The 26812-nt window shown below is 44.1% G+C and overlaps 1 protein-coding gene across 5 annotated transcripts in view; it reads right to left on the reverse strand.

Annotated features, from left to right (window-relative positions):
• Positions 1-26812, reverse strand: part of NCOA1 (nuclear receptor coactivator 1) — a 660387-nt gene that overhangs the window by 63874 nt on the left and 569701 nt on the right. The gene's annotated exons all lie outside the window — the stretch shown is intronic.

Raw genomic sequence — 26812 nt, forward strand, 5'->3', positions numbered from 1 at the left:
CTGGATAGCTGTGTCACCGACTGCTCTATATGTATATTCAGTGTTGCTTACTATCTGGATAACGCTGAATATACATTTTTTAAACTGCAACAACAGGCATTAAATAAATCTGAAGTGGTCCTTGATCCTGATGCAGCTATGCGAAACGCTGGTCACTACTGGACATAGGCAATAACACTTAATGGGAGAGCTACTGAGAGCTGTGTGAAGATAAGTGATGATTTTTATTAAAATATTGAAAACAGTAAAAAATAATAATAAAGAAGAAAGTGAGTAATGAGAGGTTTTTCATATCTATTATAAGATTAGAGCCACTGTTGAAGACTGTAAATGTAGTCTGGGCTCATTGAGGCTTTTTCCGCTCACACAAGATTGGTGTTTTAAAGTAATTCTTTTTGGTGGAAGTAATTTGTTTGTTTTAATTAAATAAAAAAAAAAAAACAACACAGACTACAGCTGTTAAATTTCAGGACATTTATGTTTTAATGCAATACGCTATGATGATGTCATGAAGGGCAGAAAAATAAGTTAACAGATCAAATTAAAGATAGAGCTAGATTTACTAAACTGTACAAATGCTTTAAATGCGTGTTAGTGTTATTAATGCAAATCATCAATAAATAGGCTCCATTGACATTAATGGGGTCTACATTAAATAACATGAATTTATATTAACATGCATCAATGTGCAAAAGGATGCACTGACATTAGTAAATCAAAATTATATTGCCTTGCAAAAGTCTTTCACACTGTTGTACATTATTCACATTCTGTTATCTAAAAATACAATTCAAAATGCACTAAAATAGTAGTTTCACTTACCCACACATTTTCTACACTTTCAATGTGAAAGAACAATTATGAAAATATTCAAAAAAGTAATTAAAAATAAGAAACCAAAGAGTCTTTATTGCATAAGTAATTAGTTTCCTTAACTCAAATAATTGGGTAGAAGTCCCATGTTCAGCAATAACAGCTATGAGTCCATAGTGTCTACCACTCTATATATACGATGGTACAATTTTTACCTATTCTTTTTCGCAAAATAGCTCAAGCTCTTTCAAGTTGGCTGGGGATTGTCAGTGGACCAGTCTTCTATTCATGCCACTGATTTTGTATTGGATTCAGGTCTACTGATTTTCAGTATCTGTTATAAGTTGACTGAACTAACCGAAGCGGTAAAATCAGAACCATTTACATAATCTACTTAACCACAGAGCAAGTGAATATGTCCGTGCTTTTATATCCCCCAGTTATGCACTGCCTGTACATCACTAGAGTCATATGACATAGAATGATGATGTTCAGACAGAGTTCATCTTTTTATCGCTGCCAAAAATCTGTGCAGCCAACCAAAGTCTGGCCTCACCTCTGCCTTGATTTCACCTTTCACCAGCGACACAGCTATTTGTTGCTGTGCCAGCGGGCTAGTGCCCATTTCATATAACTTGTGCAACAGCATAATTTACTGACTCTGGGAAGGACCTGAGATGTTAGGGGTGTGCTGGTAAATTTTTAACAACAGGCTCTTTCTCCGGACGTAGCCAGCTCTGCCGTTGGAAGGGCCAGGGGTGGCCGGGTGGTGGGAGCAACACTTGCCTCTCTCTCCTCCCTCCCTTCGTGCGGGCACGCTAGGCATACCTTTGCTGGCAACCAATAAATGGACTGCCACCACTCCCAACGTCTTGCTCTGAGCAGCATGCTGAAACTTCTTACACATGCTGGAGAAGTCCTAGCCTGCTGCTCAGAGCTGGAAACAAGGAGCTGGGAGCACCAGCGGTCTATTTACTTGGCTGGCAGGGCTCAGCATCCCCATCAGCAAAGAAAAAGAGAATTCAGCAGGGGGCCCAAGCCCACATTTTGGGAGCCAGTTGTTAAAGTAGCCATGAAGGGCCCTACTTTAACAACCGGCTCCCAAAATTCTTAAAAACTTAACAACCGGCTCTTGCGAGCCTGTGAGAGCCTGCTCCAGCACACCACTGGATGTTACACTAAGTGAGCACAAATTAGGTAGTGAAATTTGAAACTATAGATTATAGTATATCTGATATTTAAGTGGAGTCAGTTTTCCTTTTTTTTTTTTTTTTTTTAATTCGAATGACTGCAGTTAAAATGAAGATACTTACCTGTAGCAGATATTCTCCAAGGACAGCAGGCCTTATATTCTCACATGTGGGTAAAGCAATCTGCGCTGCCCAGTCCGGAGCTTGTAACAAGCTTTTAGAGCCTTTTAAGTGCAAGTCACACTCCACCAGTGCATGTGCTCCCGCCTTCCGTGAAAGTGCAGGACCAACAGTACAATACTATAGCATACTACAAAGAGGAGACAACTCCAAGGGGAGGTGGGAGGGTATGTGAGAATATAAGGCCTCGGAGAATACCCATTACAGGTTAAGTATCTTTGCTTTCTCAGAGCACAAGCAGGCCTATAATTTTCACATGTGGGAATCCCTAGCTACCAGGCTCACTAAACAACCACTATTGGTCAAATGAACCTCGTAACGAGGCAAGGTCAATCACAGATTAACCTGAAATATACAAACTGAGTGAGAGTGCTGCTTGGATGAAGTTGGACTCTACATCCCAAACAAATTCTGCAGTACTGTCTGTTCAAACCGACTGTCACATTGGGTATCCTGCTCAAGAAAGTAATGAAAAATGAATGTGTGGACCGAAGACCACATTGCAGCCTTGCAAATTTGTTCAGTGGAGACTGACCTTAAGTGGGCTACCGATGCAGCCATGGCTCTGACATTGTGAGCCTTGACCTGACCCTCAAAAATCATCTCAGGCCAGGCATAAGTGAAAGAAATGTAATCTGCCAGCCAATAAGAAATTGTGCATTTCCCCATTGGTGACCCTCATCCTGTTGGGATCAAAAGAAAAAAAGCTGGGTGGACTGTCTGTGGGGCCTAGTCTGCTCCAAGTAAAGGGCCAATGCTCGCTTGCAGTCCAAGGTGTGCAGCGTGCGCTCGCTAAGATGGGCATGAGGTCAGGGAAAAAATACTGGGAAGAAAATCGACTGGTTCAGATGGAACTCCGATACAACCATAGGCAGGACCTTAGGGTGCATGCAGAGGACTACCCTACTGTGCTGAAACTTGGTATAAGGTACATCCACTACTAGGGCCTGAAGCTCACTGACCCCGCGAGCTGAAGTAACAGCCATTAAAAAATATGACCTTCCAGGTCAAGCACTTCAGATGACAGAAATCAAAAGGAGCTTTTATCAGCTGGGTGAAAATGATGTTGAGGTCCCATGACACAGGGGGAGCAAATCTCCCATAAAGTGAACAACTAGAGGATGTACAGAGGTGGGCTTACCCTCTACACGATTATACTAAGCACTAATTGCACCAAGGTGAACTCTTACTGAATTGGTATGAGGCCAGACTCAGAAAGGTGTAGAAGGTATTCCAAGCAGCGTATGTGTAGGGCAGGAAACAGGATCTAGGTCCTTGCCCTCACACCAGACGGCAAACCTCAATCATTAGAAAGAGTAACATCTCTTAGTAGAATCTTTCCTGGAAGTCAGCAAGACCCAGGAGACACCATGTGAAAGATGCAAGGAACAAAATTCTAAGCTCTCAACATGCAGGCCGTGAGGGCCAGAGACTGGAGGTTGGGATGCAGAAGAGAATGCAGAAGAGATCCCTTGTTCTGCATGATGAGGATCGGAAAACACTCCAATCTCCACGGTTCATTGAAGTACAACTCTGAGGGAACCAGATCTGCTGGGGCCAGTATGGGGCGATCAGGATCATGGTCCCACAGTCTTGCTAGAGTTTCAGCAAAATCTTCCCCAAGAGAGGTATAGAAGGATACTCATTGTGAGGAGGAGGCAAGTGATCAGAAAGCATTGATCACTGGGAACAGGAGGAAAGGTAGAAACTACCAATCCAGCTCTTTGGGGACAGACACACTAAAAGCCGGGACTACGATTCCCAGCAGCCACTGCAGAAGCTCTATCACAAAGTCCAGGACTCGCATACCCAACAGCCCCCGGAGGTTAAGGAGAAGTTCAGGGAGGATAGTTTGAAATACCCGGCCTGGAAGTTCGGGGAATGGGAGGAGTGGGAGTAAATCTAATCAGGAGGATGAAGTACAGTGGGAAAAGGGTGGAGTAAGGAGCCCATAGAATGGAAAGGGGCAGAGGAACAAGAGGAAAGAGAAGGAGAAAGAGGTGGAGAGTCCATGGATATCGCTAGGCTGGCTAAAGCCAAGGGAAAAGAACTGGGCCAGCAAGTAATAGCGTGGTGTGAGGGCTGGGCTCGGAGGGTGAGGAGGTGGTTACTCCAAGGAAGGAGGTGAGAGAGGGAGAGTTAGGGCTGGCTACCACAGGGTCGAAGCGGGCGGTTGTCAGGAGTTATGGCTGACAGGTAAAGGGGAGGGGACCCTGCTACTTCTCCTGGCTCGTGGAGAAGAGCTGGAAAGAAGAAGTAAGATGGTGGAGGCCATGCTTTGAACTGCAATGTTGAAAATACAATATTTTTGAACTGCAATGTTTGAACTACAGTGATTTGAACTGCAATGCTAGAACTGCAGGAGGCTTTGAACTACACTGCTTTGAATGGCAATGATTTGTATTGCACTGTTTGAGCGGGAGTTTTGACTCCCTAAATTTCATTTGAACTATTTTTGGGCGCTGGTGAAACGACAGTGCTTTTGAACTGCTGTCCTGAGAGAGGAGGGAGTTTGAGCTGTGGGTTTGGTTTTTTTTTTCTTTCTTTCTTTCCAGACTCATTGTTTGGGGAGCTAAGAAGTGAGAACTGTTGCTGTTATTTACTGCTTTGTTCTGGCAACCTTCCGAAACGGGAGGGGAACTGCATGAAAGTAAAAAACCTTGCACAGAGGATTACCATATGTCTGTTTTCTTTTTTTCTTCTCTACGTGTGGATTACAATGAGGGGAAGGGCCTAGGAGTGGCAAGGGAGACAAGAGTGTACGCCCGAACCAATGCTCGAGTACACTGTGTATCTAGCCGGGCTCCAATATACTTCAATTGCTGAACAAGGAGCAGACAGGACTTAGGGTGGTTTAAAATAAATCCTGGTATCGCCAACACCCGATTAGTCCTCTATATGGACTCCTGAGCACTGTCCCTTGATGTGCCAATCGTCAAGATAGGGTTACACATTACACATGGACTCCCAGTTTGCGTAGCGACATTAAAATGACTGCAAGACACTTGGTGAAAACCCTAGGAGCTGACGCGAGGCCAAAAGGCAACACATGAAACTGGAAGTGATGTGCTCCCCACGGAAACTGAAGATACCTCCTGTGAGCTGGAAATATCTGTATGTGAGTGTAAGCATCCTTTAAGTCCAGACAGCATAGCCAATCCTTTTCCTGAATCTATTCAGGACCATTAGGTCTAGGATGGGAATCATCCCCATGTTCTTTTACACAAGGAAGTACCTGGAATAGAATCTGTCCCCCTCTTCCCTTGGTGGAACAAGCTCGACCGCATGGGCCTTAGAAGGGCAGAGAATTCCTCTGCAGGTAGAAGTGATGTGCTCTCGGTGGGCAATCTGGTGGTCTCTGTTGCCAATGCAGGGCGTAACTGAAGCGGATTAGTTGAAAAACCTATTGGTCAGCTGTTACAAGGGGCCACCTTTCTTGAAAACCTTCAGCCTCCCGACTGGCAAGTCATCCGGGACGGTCACTTTTACTGTGGCTATGCTCTGCTGGAGCCAAAGGGTCATCCCCCTGCTGTTGATGAGAATGAGTACGCTGGGGTTTAACCTGCTGAGGTTGGCAAGAAGTGGTGTACCTACGCCTCTGTGAGTAGTAAGTACTCCTCTTTGACTTGCTGAAAAACCTCCTGGATGAGCAAGCAGTTGAGGAAGGCGTCTGGAGGGAGAGAGTATCTATGGTATCAGTGTGCTTCTTCATTAGGTCAGCGACCCTCTCCACCTTCTCTCCAAAAAGAATATCCCCCTGGCACAGAGCATCCGCAAATCTCTGCTGGATCACATGGTTCAAGTTAGAGACAGCCATTAGAGTCTGTGAATCGCTATACTCCGAGTAGAGATCTTGGACATCACATCAAAAGTGTTGTAGGTCCCCCTGGCCAAGAACTTATGACACACCTTCTGCTGCTTGACCAGCTGGCGAAACAATCTGGCCACCTCCAGTGGGAGTGAGTCTGCCAAACCAGACATGCTACGTACCAAGGACTGCAAGTAAAGGCTTGTGTAGAGCTGGTATGACTGAATAAGGGAGACGAGAATAGGAGGCCTGATACATCTTTAGTCCAAAAGAATCCAGGCTTCTAGGGGTGCCAAAGCATATCCTAGAACTCCTTGTTCTTTTAAGCGCGGATTCTGTCACTAGGGAATAAGGAGGCAACTGGGGCCTATGAAACCCTGGGGAAGATTGAATCCGGTACAAAGCGTCAATTTTTTTTTTTTTTTAACAGAGGACAGTGACTAATGGCGGGGACTCCCACTTCACTTGAATGTCTCACAAGATCTTGTGAAGCAGGACTGTCACAGCCTCTCTAGGAGGATACTCATTGTTGAGCACCTCGAACATCTTAGCCCTGGGCTCATCCTCCACTTCGAAAGGAACTGGAATAGCAGCCACCATTTTCTTTGCAAAAGATGGGAAGGAAACGCTCTCAGGTGGAGACTTTTTCCTTACCTGTGGAGGGGAGGGATTAGACGGGATGCCATAGGACTCTTCCTCCGAGAAGTACTATGGGCACTCATCTGACTCCCATGTGTGCTCCTTATCGGTTTCAGACAGAAACTCCTCATGGCAGGGGCAGCAGCTAGAGGCATAGTAGGTACCGAGGACAATGTTGAGTCCTTACATTGCCTCGGGGTTGGGTCTGATGCTGAACGGTCCTGGGGGCTTGCACAGCGGCCAGCCGATGTTGAAGCAGGTGAAGATCCACTCAATGAATGTCATGCCCACTCTCAAAGGGTCTTGCAGCCATATGAACCGATGCACCTGATGCAGACACTGATGACGCCGATGCCAACACCAACGTCGAGGCTTTGGACCTGGCTCCAAAAATTCTCTCTCTTTGAGCCTCTCTGGCTAACTGGGTTCTTTTCTTCATACGAAGACACACAACACAGAAGGAGGAGTATAGCTCAGGGCCCAAACACTGGAGATATGAAGAATGGGTGTCCTTGCAGAGATGGCCCTATGGCACTGGATACAGTGCTTAAAGTCACTGGGAACCTTTGAAACACGGATGGAAAACCAGCCGTAGCTAAATCAAGAGACTTGATGGTGCCGAGAAAGAGACAAAGCACCAAAAAAAAAAAAAAAATCAAGGAAAGAACCTGATCAAGGCTCAGGCCTAAATGCGGCCTACCAAAAGTGGTAAAAAGAATGAAATCTTAAAAAGGGGGAAAAATAAGCTAAAAAGCAAGGGGAAGGAATGAAATACACCCTGAACGAGGCACAGGATAAAGAAATAAAAGAAAGGAACCGGGAGAACACGAAAAGAAAGCTCTGTAAAAACTGAACAGGCAGCTGTGAACAGGGCTGTGGAGTCGGAGTCATGGAGTAAAAGTCAGCAGCAATTTTGGGTACATTGAGTCGGAGTTGGCAAAAATGTACTGACTCCGACTCCTCATACATTTGAATAAAGTACTTCTCTGCTGTGAATAAAGCTTAGTACCTAGTTGTTTCACTAGTGTGAAGTCCAGCTGAACTATTTTGCTGGAGAGCTTCCCTCTGCTCAGTCTCCCTTTGCATTTACTGACCTGCTGTAGAGCACCTCCTCTCTGAACCCACAGTGAACTTAAGCTCCAAGAGAAGATCATTCAGCACACACAGATAAGGCAGCAGAGAGACTCCACCCAACTTCCTCTCTCTCTGCAAGAAGAGCTTTATATTTTAGTGGAAGTGGCACACCATTCACAATGGCAAAAAGAATGTCAGGAAACATGACAAAGTCTGCTGTTTATGAACACTTTACAATATCAACAGATGGGAAACATTATGTATGTCAATGTATTATGGAAGATGATGATTGTGAAAAAGCATGTGATGCAAAAATTAGCAGTTTCAGTGGTTATGAAAAAAATGCACATACAAGAGCATCAAATTTAAAAAGACACTTGCAGCGTTTCCATCCTAAAGTGTTAGAAGCTGTGAATGAGAAAGATAGCAATGAAAACATTCCATCTACTTCAGGGTCAATAAAAGATCAGAAATCTACTGGAGGCCAGACACAACTATCAAGATTTTTTACAGCTGACAAAGTTACTATAACAATGACACCAGAAAAATTCAAAAACCACATCTCATTGAAATGGCAGTAAAGAATAGTATACCACTATCTTTTTTTTCACAACCAGCCTTTTTAGGCTTAAATGAAGAAATGGCTAAAAAGCTTGGAGTTTCTCTGGAACGAGAAAGTATAAGGAAACTTATACTTGAAGAGGTCAAATGTAAGAAGGAAGAACTAAGAAAAAGTCCGAAGGGACGTTTTGTCTTTATTAAAATGGATGCATGCACACGTCACAGAGTCAATTATTTTGCAATTAATGTTAGATTTGCTGATGAAACAAAAAAAAACAATAACCCGGACATTAGGAGTAAAGGACACTCAGGCACATCATACCAGTGAGTATCTGCAGAAGTTAGTGGAAGGTGTTTTAGAAGGTTTTGAAATTAAAAAGGAACACATTCTATGTATGGTAACTGATAATGCTTCAAATATGTTAAGCACAATTGAAAAAAATGAAGGAAGTTGATGAAGAAAGCAGCATACAAATATCAGAAGATGACAGTTCTGCAATTCAAGAAAGCTGTGAAAGTTTGGATGATATTGCTGAAGAAGCATCTAAGCTTATTACCATTCAACATATGCGTTGTGCTGTTCATACTCTGCAACTAGCAATAAGAGATGGCTTGAAGGATTGTCATGCGGCTACACTAATTAGCAAGTTGAGGCAAGTAGCTGTTGCAGCCAGGATCCCTAAAACAGATGCTATTCTGAAGAGACATGCTGGAAAAGGAGCCATTTTGGATCAAGCAACGCGCTGGGGAAGCACTTACTTGATGATAAAGCGTTTGCTTGAACTAAAAGACTTTCTTGAAGAACTGGACAATGTAAATGTTTCATTAAAAGAAAACCAGTGGGCTCAAGTTACAGAATTAGAAAGGCTACTTTCTTACCCTTTTGCTGTTACCAAGAAGCTGCAATATGAAGATTTAACACCAGGTAAATTCTTCTTGGAATGGAAGGGCTTGATATATAACCTTAACAAAAGTGGGGGGTTAATTGCTGATGGCATTGTATCTTCAATGAGGAAAAGAGAGGAGCTCTTGCTGGATAATCAAATTCTCTTAGCTGCTATTTATGTTGATCCAATGAGCCGAATTTTGTTGAGCAGTGACCAAATTGCTACAGGAAAACAGGCACTCTATGACATAGCAGTTCGCATGAAAGGGTTGCTACCTGAAACTCATAAACCACTGGATGAAGCCAAAGCTATAAATACTGGTGGTAATGGTAACTCAGGTTCATCCTCTTCAAATGAAGAAGAGAATTTTCAAGCCTATTTGGAAAAAATGGAAGCTTCAAAAGCAAAGCGATGTCGGTTAAGCATGGAAAAGCAACCTGTAAATGTCCATATAAAGAAATTCATGCAAGAGTTTTTTTTAAGGATTAAAAGAAGTGGAAAAGTTTGACCGCTCATCAAAACTGACTATAGAAGAAGTCATCATTGTTTATCCAGAGATTGTCAGTGATGCAGCTAGAACCTTAACAGCAATGCCACCCACCCAAGTCAGTGTTGAAAGACTGTTTTCAGCACTGAAAATAATCAAATCAGATTTAAGGGCTTCTATGAAGGAGGATCTGGCAGAAGCAATTCTGTTTCTAAGAACAATATATTAGTTAATTTTGGATTATGTTTAACAGCTATTCTACAGCTATATATGCCAAGTTTAAAGAATATATAAGTTGTTTTAGGTTTTCCAAATGTTTTTGGTTTATGTAGGTTAACTTCGATTTTGTTCTAATTGCCAAAGGATGTTGTTCTAGAATTTCCAAAGGATGTGGTTGCTCCAGATTTTTATACTTGCTAATGCTATGATGACTTTATACTTGATAAAAAAACAATAAACATAACCTTGTTTTTTTGTGTGTGTTTTTTTGTTTAAACTTTAGGATTAATGAATATTTATAGTTTCTTTAATAAATAAAATAAAAAGTCACAATGACATAGATTTTAAGCCCAAACATTAACATGCAGCCTTGCATGCTGCACTCTTTCAGTCAACATGCAAAAAAACTACATATTAAAAACTGAGGAGTCGGAGTCGGGGGTACCATAAACTGAGGAGTCGGAGTCAGAGTCGGAGTCAAAGGATTTTTGTACCGACTCCACAGCCCTGGCTGTGAGGAGTAGAGGAAGAAACATCCTCTCCTCACCGCAGAATAAACTGAACTGTTGGTCTCATGCTCTCATGGTGGGTGGAAAGGCACTCGTGCATGCGCTGTGGAGCACACCTCATGCTCAAAAAGAGTCTGAAAAACTTGTTAGAAGCTCTGGACCGGGAAGCGCGGATTACATTACCCACATGTGAGAATTATAGGCCTGCTTATCTTTGCAGAAACAACAGTTCCTGAAATACACATTTTCTGAGCAGCTAATGACTTGAGGCAGGAATGAAATGAGAAAATCCTAGCTCTAACACACACTACTACTTCTAGCATGTTCTTCTTGTATCAGATATGATCATTTTCTTGTAAAGTATAGTAAAGTATAATTATATGTCCCTGAAAACTGTTAAGCACGCACGCAATTGTACAGAATAAAAACACACAGATATAGACATCTAGCATGTTAATACTCCCTATTACACTACCTCATAAAGCTCTGTTATGCTGTTCAGAAGAACAGAGAAGGTCTTTAGAAAGACCGTTGGTCTTGTAACAGTGCTCAATGCTGGGACTAACTCTTACAACAAGATGTCCTTATTACGGTTCTCATGATTTCAATTGTTAGCCACTCTGATTCTATTTTAAAGACAGACTCCAGATGCAGGCCCTTCGGCCAAAACACAACTGTTGAGTCACTTTTGATTTTCAATAAAATCTTGTTTCAATCCAAGACATTCTGTGCTCCAGTCTCTGGAAACCGTGGCCTTAGTTCCCACTTTTTCCTTCTCCGAGTGTTATCAGGGCACATGGAGGCATTGCGGGTATACATTGGGGTGGTAGGGAATCAAATATTATGACCTTTGCAGATGATGTTTTATTGACCCTCACAGACCCCATCGGATTGCTGGCAGCAACTGTATAAGTGTTGCAAAGTTATGGCTCTAAAATCGGGCTTTAAAGTGAATATGAATAAATCAAAGATATTGAATGTAACTATTGACCCTGGCCAGGAGGCGACTACGAGTGCAATTTCGCTTTCATTGGACCTCCTATTTTATCTGCTATTTAGGCATTAACATCACTAAAACACTTACTGAGTTATATGCAGCTAACTTCCCTTTGAAGCTGAAGCAGCTGTTTGCAGATTTAGAGAAATGGGAGGGACTGGGGCTTTTTTTGTATGGGCAGGATTTCAGCTTTGAAAATTATGGTTCTCCCCAAACTTTTCTACTTATTTATGACTCTACCACTCCCTCTACCCAAAACTTTCTTTGCTAAATTGCATCAAAAGGCATTTCCTTTCATTTGGAGAAGAAGACCCCCCCCCCCCCCCCCCCCACAGCTTCACTGGGTGATGTTGCTTCAGACATGGGGGTATCAAATTTCCTTATTTATTTTCAAGCAGCAAACCTGCGTATATTAACAGAGTGAGGCACTCGTTCCTGAAAAGAATGGGTGGCTCTGCAACAAGCATGGCTGGATCCTATGCTCCTCTGAGCTCTAGCGTGGTTACCTAGGCCTCAACTCCTTGGCATATTGCTCCACTATCCTGGTGGTCTGGAGCAGGATGAGGCATCAGTTCTTCCTTGGATGGCAGTACTTTTTGAAAATGGCCGCTTTGCACCCCTGGGTTTCAACCAGGACAGGTAGTCTTGCTTTGGCACCACTGGGAACAATGGAGGCTATATACGCTGAACCAGATCTGGGCTGAGGGAGAATTTGTTTCCTTTTTAGAGCGCCAAGTAGAATATGGTATACCTGCTCATCATGAGTTTCATTATCGCCAGCTTAGAAATTATCTTTACAGATGAACCCTGGGTGAGTTACACTTGACTGAAACATGTCATGAGCAGACAATGTGGGAGGGGAGTGGGCAGGGCTGTATCTCACAATTATATTTAGCTTATTTGTCTTTGGAGATGACTGTCCTATATTACACTGCTAAATGAGAGACTACTTTGGAATCCACTTATGATTCTGCACATTGTGAAAAATGTTTTAAATATATTTTCAAGGTGTTAATAATATCTGTTAATCTTATAGAGAATGGGTATAAGATATGGTATCAATGGTATTATACACCTCAGCGCCTGTTGTGTATTTTTGGTCATGGGTTGGGTTTAGCAGTATAAAAAGTCTCAATAAACAAACATGTGCCATATTTGGTGGTCCTGTCCTCTAGCTCAAAAGTTTTGGACAGAATCTTCAATCTATGTTGCAGCTTAGTTACCCCCCTAAAGCTGAACATTGCTTATTACATTTTAAACTTTGGAGGATTAAAAGAAGCTCATAATAACCTCTTTGTACCTCCTAAGCTGACCATCGAAGCGGCATGGAAACAACTGACAATACGTGTAATGCTCAAGGTACTTCACAAACAGGACTACGTTTACCAAATGGCCAAGCTAATGGCATTGCGAACTGGCTATCTGGCAAAAATTCATAGAGTCTGGAATACTTGGTCTGGTGCCTCTATGCTTCCCTAAGTGATGGATGGTGTTGCTTGTTTCTCCAGTGTTATTTTTCTCTTTGAACTATGTATTCTTGTTCCTAGTTAGCCACAGTTCTATAAGGGGGATGAGGGGCAGGGGGTGGGGTTTTACCGAGTTATTACACACTTCTAATCCTGTTGTCATTGCTTGCTATATACCTTGTTGCTGATCCATTATGTGTATTTTATGGTGATAATTAATAAAAATATTATTTAAAAAAAAAAAGGATAACAAGGGAGGAGTCCTCTTAAAGAGTTTTAATTAAATTTCATTACTGTCAAAGAAGCAAATACTAAATAAATCACACAATATACCATATAATCTAAATACTCTTTTATATTAGTACTAGTAAAAAAGGCCCGTTTCTGACACAAATGAAACGGGCGCTAGCAAGGTTTTCCTCGGAGTGTGTATGTTTGGGAGAGTGTATGTGAGAGTGACTGTTTGAGAGTCAGAGTGAAAGTGTGAGTGTGTGAGAGAGAGAGTGAGTCTGGGTGTGAGTGTGTTTGTGAGAGAGTGTGTGTGTGAGAATGAGAGTGTGTGCAAGTGTGTATGTGAGACACAGTGTGATAGAGAGTGTGTGTGTGTGGCCATCCAAGCTCCTCTGTCCCCTGCCCCCTCCATTCATCCCTTTCCAGCATTTCCCCTCTTTGCCTGAGGCCTGCCCTGCAATCCATATCCATCCATGCCCATCTGTCCCCTCCATTCATCCCTATCCAGCAATTCCCCTTTCCCTGAACCCTGCCCTCCCAATCCATGGCCATCCATGTTACTCTGTCCCCTGCCCCCTCCATTCATCCCTTTCCAGCATTTCCCCTCTCTGCCTGAGGCCTGCCCTGCAATCCATATCCATCCATGCCCATCTGTCCCCTCCATTCATCCCTATCCAGCAATTCCCCTTTCCATGAGCCCTGCCGTCCCAATCCATGGCCATCCATGTTACTCTGTCACCTGCCCCCTCCATTCATCCCTATCCAGCATTTCCCCTCTCTGCCTGAGGCCTGCCCTGCAATCCATATCCATCCATGCCCATCTGTCCCCTCCATTCATCCGTATCCAGCAATTCTCCTTTCCCTGAGCCCTGCCGTCCCAATCCATGGCCATCCATGTTACTCTGTCACCTGCCCCCTCCATTCATCCCTATCCAGCATTTCCCCTCTCTGCCTGAGGCCTGCCCTGCAATCCATGCTCCTCTGTCCCCTGCCCCCTGCATTCATCCCTTTCCAGCATTTCCCCTCTCTGCCTGAGGCCTGTCCTGCAATCCATATCCATCCATGCCCATCTGTCCCCTTCATTCCTCCCTATCCAGCAATTCCCCTTTCCCTGAGCCCTGCCCTCCCAATCCATGGCCATCCATGTTACTCTGTCCCCTGCCCCCTCCATTCATCCCTTTCCAGCATTTCCCCTCTGTGCCTGTGGCCTGCCCTGCAATCCATATCCATCCATGCCCATCTGTCCCCTCCATTCATCCCTATCCAGCAATTCCCCTTTCCCTGAGCCCTGCCGTCCCAATCCATGGCCATCCATGTTACTCTGTCACCTGCCCCCTCCATTCATCCCTATCCAGCATTTCCCCTCTGTGCCTGAGGCCTGCCCTGCAATCCATATCCATCCATGCCCATCTGTCCCCTCCATTCATCCCTATCCAGCAATTCCCCTTTCCCTGAGCCCTGCCGTCCCAATCCATGGCCATCCATGTTACTCTGTCACCTGCCCCCTCCATTCATCCCTATCCAGCATTTCCCCTCTCTGCCTGAGGCCTGCCCTGCAATCCATGCTCCTCTGTCCCCTGCCCCCTCCATTCATCCCTTTCCAGCATTTCCCCTCTCTGCCTGAGGCCTGTCCTGCAATCCATATCCATCTGTCCCCTTCATTCATCCCTATCCAGCAATTCCCCTTTCCCTGAACCCTGCCCTCCCAATCCATGGCCATCCATGTTACTCTGTCCCCTACCCCCTCCATTCATCCCTTTCCAGCATTTCCCCTCTCTGCCTGAGGCCTGCCCTGCAATCCATATCCATCCATGCCCATCTGTCCCCTCCATTCATCCCTATCCAGCAATTCCCCTTTCCCTGAGCCCTGCCGTCCCAATCCATGGCCATCCATGTTACTCTGTCACCTGCCCCCTCCATTCATCCCTATCCAGCATTTCCCCTCTCTGCCTGAGGCCTGCCCTGCAATCCATGCTCCTCTGTCCCCTGCCGCCTCCATTCATCCTTTTCCAGCAAGTCCCCTCTCTCCCTTCCATGACCCCCCTCGCATCCATGCTCCTCTCTCTCCCATGTCCCAGCCTGGCCCGCCCTCTTCTCCTCCCCCCCTTCGCATCCATGCCCCCCCCCCCCCTTCGCATCCATGCATGCGTTTTTTTTTTTTCTTCTTTTAAAATTTACCTCCGTGTCGGTTCCGGCAGCGAAGCGTCAGGGAAGGAGGCGGCGCTCCCGACGTCTAGGTTTCCCTTCGCTGTGTTCCGCCTTCTTTTGACGTCATCCTTGACGTCAGAAGAAGGCGGAACACAGCGAAGGGAAGGCTAGACGTCGAGAGCGCCGCCTCCTTCCCTGACGCTTCGCTGCCGAGCGATGTGATTGGTTGAGTGTCATTGCTCCGCCCTCGACGTCATCACGTTTGACGCGTGGGCGGGGGCAGACACAATGCGATCTCACCCCCTTCACTTTTGGCTAAAAGAGGCTTCATAGAACGTTGGAGGTGCGTTTTATATAGAGAGATAATATCCTTAATATCTGTCACGTTTGTAACTTTTTTTTCCCTTGGGTTGTCTCTTGCCCTCTGGTGGCCAGAAACAGTGGCTGCCATAGACTTTCCAGACTCTTTTCATTCCAGTCCAGATATTTTAGCCTTTCAGTCTTGTGTGGAAGTTTGGCAGCTAGCCTCACCCGTAGCTGCCTTGTGATTGTTGCAGCTGAGCTCAGCTGTGATGAGCTTATTAGCCACCTGGGAACTTGCTGCGTTTGCCTTTGCAATGTTTTGCTGTAGGTCCAGGTTAGTGTTGGTGCAGTGTGCACTTTTGACTTGTGTGTTTAGCTTCCCTGCTTTTTCCTTGTGGCTCCCCTGCTTTTCTTTTTAGTGCGGTTAGTAGCACTTCTGTTTTGCTGTTAGAAGTACTTCTGGTTTTGGTGCTGTTAGAAGCACTTCTCTTAGTGAAGTGCTTGGGAGCACTCCTGATTAGTTTAGTGCTTAGGAGCACTGCTGTTGGTGAAGTGCTTAGGAGCACTGCTGTAGCTTGGTGCTTAGGAGCACCTTTGTTAGTTTGTGTGTTTAGCTTTCCTACTTTCTCCTTGTGGCTCACCTGCTTCCCCTTTGTTAGTTTAGTGCTGTGGAGCACTGCTGTAGCTTGGTGCTTAGGAGCACCCCTGTTAGTTTAGTGCTTAGGCATTCGTCTGTTAGTGTAGTGCCTAGGAGCACTTCTGTTAGTATAGTGCCTAGGAGCACTTCTGTTAGTGTAGTGCTTAGGAGCATTTTATGTGGTTAGGTGCTTAGGAGCACTTCAGTCTGGTTATGCTATAGGAACACTTCTGCATTGCTGGGTTTCCCTGCTTTCCCCTGGGGGCTTCCCTGCCTTTCCTTTTGGTGCTTGGGAGCACTTTCGTCTTGTCTTGGCCCTGTGTTCCTGGTTTGTGCAAGCTTGCGTGGTATTCCAGGGTCTGAGATGGTCCCTCAGCCCTAGTCCCATTCCTGGTCCTGGTACTGTCAAGCTTGCTCTAGTATCCCAGCCCCCGTGTTATCCTGCATCCGGTAAGTCCTGCCGGCCGCTTGAACCCAGGGGCTCAACTCCTGGGGGACAGTGGCTAAGTGCAGGTGAAGCAGTGCGGACCAGTTCGGTGTACTCCAGTCCAGTGTGTTCCGGCCCGGTGTGTCATAGTCCTCTGTACACTCTTGTGTCTGTGAGTTCCATAGACTACGTCTGCCAGATGGTAAAAATTGTCATAGCACTGACATCCTGTGGCCTCCAGATAGGCCCACACGGTGTTAAGACTCTCCAGTGCTCTTGCAAAAGTGACAGGAGGAGGTTGTTGAATTTTGTCAGCATGTGTCTCGCTGCTCATTTCATCATCTGTTTCATCATCAGCCATTGCCTGTGTGTAGGCGCATATCTGGACATCAGTGCTGCCATCAGCTGTTTTTTAAATCATAATCAACAGCTACGTAGTGATGAAACTCCTCTTCAGTAACACCAGTTGGGATGTCAATAACCTGTTCATCTGACGCGTTTGCAACAGCTGTATCTGTTTCGTCCCTCTCCACATCCTTAACAAAGCTTGCCCGCTTGTAGCAGTTCACAAAGGTTGCCTGTGTAACATGATTCCAGGCTTCTTTCTGCATATGTAGGGCATTCAACAGTGATAGATTACGAGCCAGTTCAACAGCATGTTTATCCTTGCCAGTCTGATCATCCATAATGCTCATCAGATGACGTAGCACAAGAGCCCGATAATGTTGTTTGAAATTGGCTATTATGCCCTGATCCATAGGTTGGATCAAAGAGGTAGTGTCTAACTTCTTTAGCCACTGCTTCCAAATTTTCCCAGTCATCCATGAATTTGCGTTAGCCTCATATGACCCAGGAAGTCGCTTAACATTCTTGAAGCAACAGGGCTGTTTGTTTTTTCCAATGACGAGGGGTTCCAACTTCTCACTCCCATCCATATTGCAGCAAAGGAGGATCATCAGTCGGTCCTTCTACGTTTTACTTCCTGTAGTTTCAGCTTGTTTGAATGCAAGTGTTCCATCAGGAATCGCTCGCCAGTAGAGTCTGTTTTCGTCAGCATTGAAAATGTCATGAGGTGCAAACTCGTTCAAGATGGTAGGAAGAACTGAAACAACCCAATTTTCAGCACCAAAGTCATCAGCGTCTTGTTTTTCACCATGCTGTTTCTTGAATTTTATGTTGTTCCTCTCCTTCCATCTTTCCAACCATGCAACAGTGGCTTTGAATTCAGTTAGTCCAAGACTTTCAGCTAGCTGATTAGCTTTCTCCATAAGCAGTGGACCACTGACAGGAAACTGTCTGCTCCTGACTTGAGAAAACCACCGAAGAAGAGCATCTTCTACCTCCTCAGCTTTTCCCACCCATTTTCATTTCCGGTGTAGATTTGTATTGTTTTGCCAGTCTTCCAGAAGCTGGTCTTTCTGCTTCAAGATACGTGAAATTTGACTGGGATTGACACCATATTCTTTAGCAATAGATGCTTGACTTTGTTTGTTTTCTAATTTTTTAAGAACTTCTCTTCGTTCAGCCAGTGTTAAAGTCTTACAGTTGCACGACGACGAAGACTCTAACAACATTCATTCGCTTATTCTGCCTGTGGCAGTTAACCAACGAGATTTCAAATTTACCGCCCCTTTGTCACGCGCCAATCGGGTTTCATATTCCGTGCGCGCACTTATGCAGAGTCTTTCCTGCAGAGTGTATATTATTTTGCGTGTTCCCCCACCCCAGCTGCACCCCAGGTGAGAACATCCAAAGAGGGGGGGGGCTAGGGAAAGGTTTGGAGAACATGCAAAGTCATCTCACAAGATCCGCTCTGAACATATCTTGTTTATAGTTAGAGCTTGAGAACTTGTGAAGTCATTTTGATCAACTGATAAGGACCAAGAGCCCTGGTGAGAAAGAGTAGGGTCCATTAAAATGAATAGAGCCAAAATTGTATATAAGCAGCAGTCTGAGAGGTATTAAATCAGAAGGAAGAAGGAAGGCTACAAGAGAGGTCTTCAGAAGGCGAGAGAGAGAGACGTGCCGTGTACTGCTGTACCATCATATGACTACCTGCTTGCCTGTACCATCTTTGGGTGAGATGACAATGCTAATAAACTATATTACTCTATCTACTGAATACTGGGCTCCTTTCTAATTGGGGAGGTTGCTACTGCCTGACGGTGTAAGCCTGTCATGAGCAGATACAGGGTCGGGGTGATTAAGTGTCTAGAGGGGATATGCAATCCTTCTCAGGATAGTAGAAAGTCCATGCCGCTGCTGCCCAAATGGGTGAGGCAGATCTAAACATTACAAGAGAAGCAGTCTTAAACCATGCATATAAGCGAATCTTGCACTTATCAGTGGTGCGCTAAACTGAAGTTTGTCCCCATAGAAATTGATGGCACCAAAAAACGGGACAGAAGTACAGCATGAAGTTAAACAGAGCATGCGCTTATACGATGTGCACTTAAATGGAGTACACTGTATTAATCTCAATAATACTAAGATGCAGACAGCGTTCCAGCAGCGAGAGGGGTACTGAGCCAAAGAGACAGTCTTTTACACTGAGTGTCACATGTATGATTATCTCCCAAATTGGTGAGAGGTTATATATGTTTGTCCAATGCAAAGAGCTCCTAGCTCTCAGAGGAAGAGTCCGTTCTCTTGAGACTAGAGTAGCTGAGGGAGACAGAGAGGTACATAGAGGAGACCTTCAGGGATGTTGTAGAGAAGTCCCACCTACGAATGGCAGCCCCTGTGCCCACCAGGGGATGCACTATCCTCTCACACTGAGGATATGTCTCCAATAAAGTCTGTCCAGGTGGGAAGGCTTAGGACAGCTGTTGTAGTTGGTGATTCGATCATTAGGCATGTTGATAGCATGGTGGCTGGTGGACGTGAGGAACACCAGGTCACTTGCCTGCATGTTGCAAAAATATAAGCTCTTAGGTGGAAAGCTGAAGACCAGACCCTCCAGGGCAGCATTTTCAGTAATGTTCCCTGTTCCACACACAGAGGCAGGCAAAGCTCCAAAGTCTCAACGCATGGCTGAGACAATGGTGCAGGGATGAGGAATTTAGATTTGTTAGGAACTGGGCAACATTCTGGTAAAGGAGGAGCCTGTTCCGAAAGGATGGACTCTACCTTAAACAAAATGGAACAAGGCTGCTGGCGCTAACTTTTAAAAAGGAGAGAACAGCTTTTAAACTAAAAAAAAAAAAGGGGGTGGGGGTAGGGGAGCCAACAGTTGCCCAGGAGCGCATGGTTCGGTGTGGAGTATTCTTGAAGGAAACTATTGAAACAGGATCTTTACAGAATCCCAATAGGGAGATTTCAATAATGGTGAAAGAAAGCCAGGAGTGTCTAATGAGAGAACAAAGTAAAGGACGCAAATTATCCCCATCAACTTCAAAGCAGCTTGTAAATGCAAAGAAAAAACCCACAATTTGTTGTGCCAGTATACAAATGCTAGAAGCCTAAAAAATAAGATGGGAGAGTTAGAGTATATAGCACTAAATGACGAGGTAGATATATAACAAGCATTTCAGAGACTTGGTGGAGGAAGGACAATCAATGGTCAAACAAAATACACATTCTACATGAAACAGATAGCAGCGTGGAATCACTATGGATAGAAATTCTCTGTGTGAAGGGAAGGCGTATTCTTCTATGGTTCCACTACCATCCATCAGGACAGGTCAGATGAAGAAATGTTTACAGAAATTAGGAAGGCCAGCAAATTGGGCAACAATATAATAATGAGTGATTTCAATTACCCCGATATTGACAGGAAAAATGTTACATCAGGGAGTGCTAGGGAGATAAAATTCCTAGATATAATAAATGACTGCTTCTTGGAGCAACAGGTCCAGGAACCGACAAGAGGGGAACCATTTTAGATCTACTCCTTGGTGGAGTGCAGGGTAGTATGAGAAGTAACTGTGTTGGGTCCACTGGGAAACAGTGATCATAACATGATCAAGTTTGAGCTTCTATTTGGAATTAAGCCACAAAGGAAATCTACTGTAGCAGCATTTAATTTTTGAAAGGTTGACTGTGAGAAAATGAGGAGAATGGTTAAAAAGGTAAAAGGATCAGCTGCAAAGGTCTGGACATTAAAACAGGCATGGATGTTGTTTAAAAATAACATCTTGGAAGCCCAGACCAGATGCATTCCACATATTTACAAAGGTGGAAAAAAGAGAAAACAACAGCCAGAATGGTTAAAAGGAGAAGTGAAAGAGGCTATTAGAGCCAAAAGCAAGCCCTTGAAAGATGGGAAAAGGACCCAAGTGAAGAAAATAAGAAGCAACATTAGCACTGTCAAGCTAGATGCAAAGCATTGATAAAGAAGGCTAAAAAAGAATATGAAGAGAAACTTTACAGAGAGGCAAACACTCACAGTAACAACTTTTTCAGGTACATCAGAAGCAGAAAGCCTGCAAGGGAATCTGTGGGACCGTTAGATCATGAAGGAGCAAAAGAGGCATTCAGGGAGGACAAAGCTATAGCTGAGAAACTGAATTCTTTGCTTTGGTCCTTATGGAAGAAGACGTAAGAGACCTACCTGTACCAGAAATGCTTTTCAAGGGTGATAATGCGGAAGAACCGGAGAATGTAGAGCCAAAAAAACAAATTAAAGAGTAGTAAATGTATACATCCAAGGGTACTGAAAGAACTCTCACATAAAATTGTTGATCTGCTGTTACCAATGAGTAACCTGTCATTAAAGTACTCCGTAGTACCTGAAGATTGGAGAGTGGCCAATGTGTTGCCGATTTTTAAAAAGTGTTCCTGGGGTGATCCGGGAAATAGCAGACTTGTAGTAAGCCTAACATCACTGCTAGGTAAAATAGTGGCAACTATTATAAAGAATAAAATTACGGAACACATAAACATGGTTTAATGGGACAGAGTCAGAATGGCTTCACTCAAGAAAAGTCTTGCCTCACCAATTTGCTTCATTTCTTTGAAGACGTGAACAAACATGTGGATAACGGTGAGCTGGTTGATGTAGTTTATCTAGATTTTCAGAAAGCTTTTAAGAAAGTTTCTCATGAGAGACTTCTGAGAAAATTAAGGAGTCATGGGATAGGAGGCAATGTTCTGTTGTGGATTAGGAATTGGTTATCAGACATAAAACAGAGGGTAGGTTTAAATGGCCATTTCTCAATGGAGGAGGGTGAATAGTGGTGTGCCGCAGGGATCTGTACTGGGATTGGTGCTCTTTAACATACTTATAAATGATCTGGAAATCGGAAAGACGAGTGAGGTGATTAAATTTTCCGATATGACAAAGCTATTCAAGGTTGTTAAAGCATATGCAGACTGTGAAAAATTGCAAGAAGATCTTTGGAAATTGGAAAGCTGGACATTCAAATGGCAGATGAAATTTAATGTAAACAAATGCAAAATTATGCACATTGGGAAGAATAAGCTGATTCATAGCTACCTGAAATCTTATGCTCTGTGTGCGGCTGTGGCCAAAAAAGCAAACAGGATGTCAGGAATTATTAGGAAAGGGATAGTAAATAAGACCGAGAATACTATAATGCCTCTGTATTGCTCCATGGTGCAACCTCACCTTGAGTATTGTAGTCAGTTCTTGTCGCCGTATTTAAAAAAAGATATAGTGGAATTAGACAAGGTTAAAAGAAGAGCGACCAAAATGATAAAGGGGATGGAACTTCTCTCATATGAGGAAAGACTAAACAGGGTATAAGCTTGGAAAAGAGACAGCTGGAGGAAGATATGATTGAGGTCTACAAAATCTTGAGTGGGGCAGAACGAGAAGAAGTGAATCGATTTTTTTACTTTTTTAAAAAGTACAAACACTAGGGGACACTCTAGAAGTTACATGGAAACACTTAAAACAAATATGAGGAAATATTTTTTCATTCAACAAAGAGTTAAGCTCTGAAACTCTTTGCCGGAGGATGTATTAACAGCAGTTAGCGTATCCGGGTTTAAAATAAATGTTGGCAAGTTCCTGGAGGAAAAGTCTATAGTCTGCTATTGAGACACACTTGGTGTATATTCCTCCCTATGCTTGGTCTGCAGGCCTGGCCTGCAAGCATTCAGATCTGCTGTCATCAGCATAAGTTTTGTTTCTCCCTACAGCTGCCTGTATACAAAGTGCATGATCATAAATACATAAGTAATGCCACACTGGGAAAAGACCAAGGGTCCATCGAGCCCAGCATCCTGTCCACGACAGTGGCCAATACAGGCCAAGGGCACCTGGCGAGCTTCCCAAACGTACAAACATTCTATATGTTATTCCTGGAATTGTGGATTTTCCCCAAGTTCATTTAGTAGTGATTTATGGACTTGTCCTTTAGGAAACCGTCTAACCCCTTTTTAAACTCTGCTAAGCTAACCACCTTCACCACATTCTCCGGCAACGAATTCCAGAGTTTAATTATGCGTTGGGTGAAGAAAAAGTTTCTCCGATTTGTTTTAAATTTACTACACTGTAGTTTCATCGCATGCCCCCTAGTCCTAGTATTTTTGGAAAGAGTGAACAGACGCTTCACATCCACCTGTTCCACTCCACTCATTATTTTATATACCTCTATCATGTCTCCCCTCAGCTATCTCTTCTCCAAGCTGAAAAGCCCTAGCCTCCTTAGTCTTTCTTCATAGGGAAGTCGTCCCATCCCCGCTATCATTTTAGTCGCCCTTCGTTGCACTTTTCCAATTCTACTATATCTTTCTTGAGATGCGGCGACCAGAATTGAACACAATACTCAAGTTGCCGTCGCACCATGGAGCGATACAATGGCATTATAACATCCTCACACCTGTTTTCCATTCCTTTCCTAACAATACCCAACATTCTAATCGCTTTCCTAGCCGCAGCAGCACATTGAGCAGAAGGTTTCAGTGTATTATCGACGACGACACCCAGATCCCTTTCTTGGTCCTTAACTCCTAACGTAGAACCTTGCATGACGTAGCTATAATTTGGGTTCTTTTTTCCCCACATGCATCACCTTGCACTTGCTCACATTAAACGTCATCTGCCATTTAGCTGCCCAGTCTCCCAGTCTCGTAAGGTCCTTCTGTAATTTTTCACAATTCTGTTGCGAGTTAACGACTTTGAATAAAATGGCAAATATTGTTATGCGCTTCTTATAAATCACACGACAAGGAGAAACACATGAGGAACTGAGGCTACGTGGCCCACACATGGAAGACAAAAACTGATATAATCTTGATGGTGAAGTGAGACTGAGGACCCCCTCCAAAGAAGGAAATGTTTCCTGACAAATATGTGTTTAGAGAAGAAGGAGCCAGATGTTTCATGCTAAAGCAAGCTGCATGCTGAGATCACGTGTATAGGGTAAGGGAATTGGCCAATAAGCATGTAATGTGCATGTAAATAGAAGCTGGAGAGGCTGGTAAAATAAAGGGAATAACCTTTTTTGTATAATGAAGAAAACAGGAACAGGAAATTACTTTTTAGGTACAAAAGTAAGAATAAAAGGAATCACATGTTTTACGAGAAATGAAACTTGTAACAGTATATAAGTGCAGAATGAGAAAGCCATATTGAACAGTCTTGTTTGGCTGTGTGACAACAACTGATCGAGAGGGAACAATTATTTTTGTAATGACTTAGAGAAATACCAATATTATACTTGGTTGCGCCTTATCCAAGTCTGATTGTCTCTCTTCTACCAGCCAAGGAGTTTTTCTCCAAGCAAGGAGAATTTCTCTAAGGCTGAAGTGTTTTTCCCTTCCTAAGGGGCAAGGAACAGGATTAAAAATGGGGAAGCCACTGCTTGCCCTGGGATTGGTAGCATGGAATGTTGGTACTATCTGGGTTTCTGCCAGGTACTTGTGACCTGGATTGGCCACTGTTTGAAATAGGATACTGGACTAGACAGACCATTGGTCTGACCCAGTATGACTAGTAGCCTAGTGGTTACTGCAGCGAACTTTGATCCTAAGGAACTGGGTTCAATTCCCACTGCAGCTCCTTGTGGGCAAGTCACTTAACCCTCCAATGCCCCAGGTATAAATAAGTACCTGCATATACTATGTAAACCGCTTTGAATGTAGTTGCAAAACCCATAGAAAGGCGGTATATCAAGTCCCATTCTTTTTATCTACTTTCCTATATAGATTTCCACCTTTGGGAGTAGTCCATATAGTTTAATCACTGGTTTTATCTCTGTTTCAAAATTAAAAGCAGCAGTTTGTGGATCATAGTAAAGTACAGATACAATAAAGGAATGATGTCACGTAAGCAACGCAGCAGCTGGAAGGTTGAAGGAGAAGACAGAATAGATGGAAAATCCTTTATCAGAGAAAGCTGAAGGTATTATGTAAACCTTAGCTCTAGAAAACAATGAAGGCAGTTCATACAAATCTATCTTATGAATATTCAGTGTGGACATCCTGAAAACATGACTGGCTGGAAGTGGGTTCGGGACACAATAGCCAAAATGACCAGGGGAATTTTAAAAAACCACCTACCCAGATAAAATGGTCAACTGAAAACTGCTTATCCTTCCTGAGGTAAATGTACACCTAGGAATCAGCTATGCATACTTCTACCAGTGGGAAAAGCAGATAAATTCAGAAGCACTGTTAGGTGATGGAAGTAACTAGTAAAATGTATTTGTACCACATAATTCCTTTTCCTTGAATCCTGCTAGATCTGTCCAGACCAATGGGTTGTGTCCCCCTACCAGCAGATGGAGGTAAGAAACTGAACTCTTCCTACGACATAATCAGTATAAGGGCCGATGCAGCATGGAACTCTTCGGTGAAAGAAAATCACAGGTGGATGCCATAAAGATGTAAAAAATGAGCTCAGCAAATTCTAGGGCGTTCCACATTGAGGTGCCTCCAGCACCCATTGTCAGAGGTCATGAGGGCCCACTTGTGGTAAAAAAGGCTGAATCTGCCGCCCACCTGGACCTCCAAGGGGCTCCACTAATCTCCAGTGTCCCTCGCCCTTTGTGAAAGGGTAATTCCTTTTGCGCTCTTATAGTCAAAGAGGAGGTTGAGGATCACCTGGTGAGCTAGTGGCCCCAGTCCTGACTGAAACCTGTTCCTTGAGGAGCAAGACAACAACTGAGAATGGTCCTCTGGGAGCCGATGGGGCTTGTCCTTCACCTACTTTTCTAAGTCTTCTCCAAACAGCAAGCAGCCCCTAAAGGGAAACTTACTTAAACATGCTTTGGAGGCCACATCCACCACTGAGTGACACAGCCAAAACCACCTACAGGCCACCCATGAAAGCCACTGACATGAGGAAATGCAGACAAGATCATAAAGCACATACGACAGAAAGGCTGCCCTGGACACCAGGCAAAGCTATCTCCAGAGACTCTAGTAACTGCTGGGCCCACCAGCGCCCACCAAGCCACATTGGTTCCATACACAGAGGCTTGAATTTCCATAGCTGGGATGAATTTCTGCTTAAATATCATCTTCACTTTTTGGTTGTGAGCATCCTTAAGTGCTGAGCCACTCTCTACCGAGCAGTAGTCTTTTTGGTAAAGGTTATGACTACAAGTTCTACCTTTGGGAGATGGAACAGTCTATCCAGTTCCTCATGCAGCAGCAGACAGAACTTGTCCATGAGCTTAGTGCCTTTAAGGATACTCTTCAGTGCCTCCCTCTCTGCCAGAATCATCTGCCAGAGGGCTCTGTGAAATGAGAAGGCAAGGATGGGGTTCCCATCTGAAGCTTCTGCTTTGGAGGAAGCTAAGATTTGCAAGGCCAAGGTCACCAATCTATCAGATAGTTAAGCTTTTTCTTCCTGAACAAGTGACCCACCAGGGAATCCTCCTCCTCCAAGTAAAGGTCTCTCATATCAGGAGCTTCAGGATCCTCATCATACAGCCATGAAGACTTATGCAGAGGGGAAGCAGGTGAGAAATAGGACCTGCTCAAGGTCCAAGCCCCACTCTGACATCTGGGCATCTTGGAACGATGAACTGGGGCTCTCTGGGCCTCAAGCCATGGTGTCCCTCTGTGGCCAGCAGGGTGCACACTAATCCTGGGGAGTTGACCCTAGAGCCTGCCACACACACCCTGAAATTGCCTGAAACAAGTATGGCCTATTCACTGAACTGAGAGAGGTGCGTAGCGTTAGCTGGGGGTGATCTATATGCAGAGTGGAGGAGTAGCCTAATGGTTAGTGCAGTGAGCTGAGAACCTGTGGCCTGGGTTGATTCCTACAGCAGCTCCTTGTGACCATAGGCAAGTTACTTAACCTTCCGTTGCTCCAGA

This window comes from Microcaecilia unicolor, chromosome 3, assembly GCF_901765095.1.
Source record: "Microcaecilia unicolor chromosome 3, aMicUni1.1, whole genome shotgun sequence".
NCBI lineage: Eukaryota > Metazoa > Chordata > Amphibia > Gymnophiona > Siphonopidae > Microcaecilia > Microcaecilia unicolor.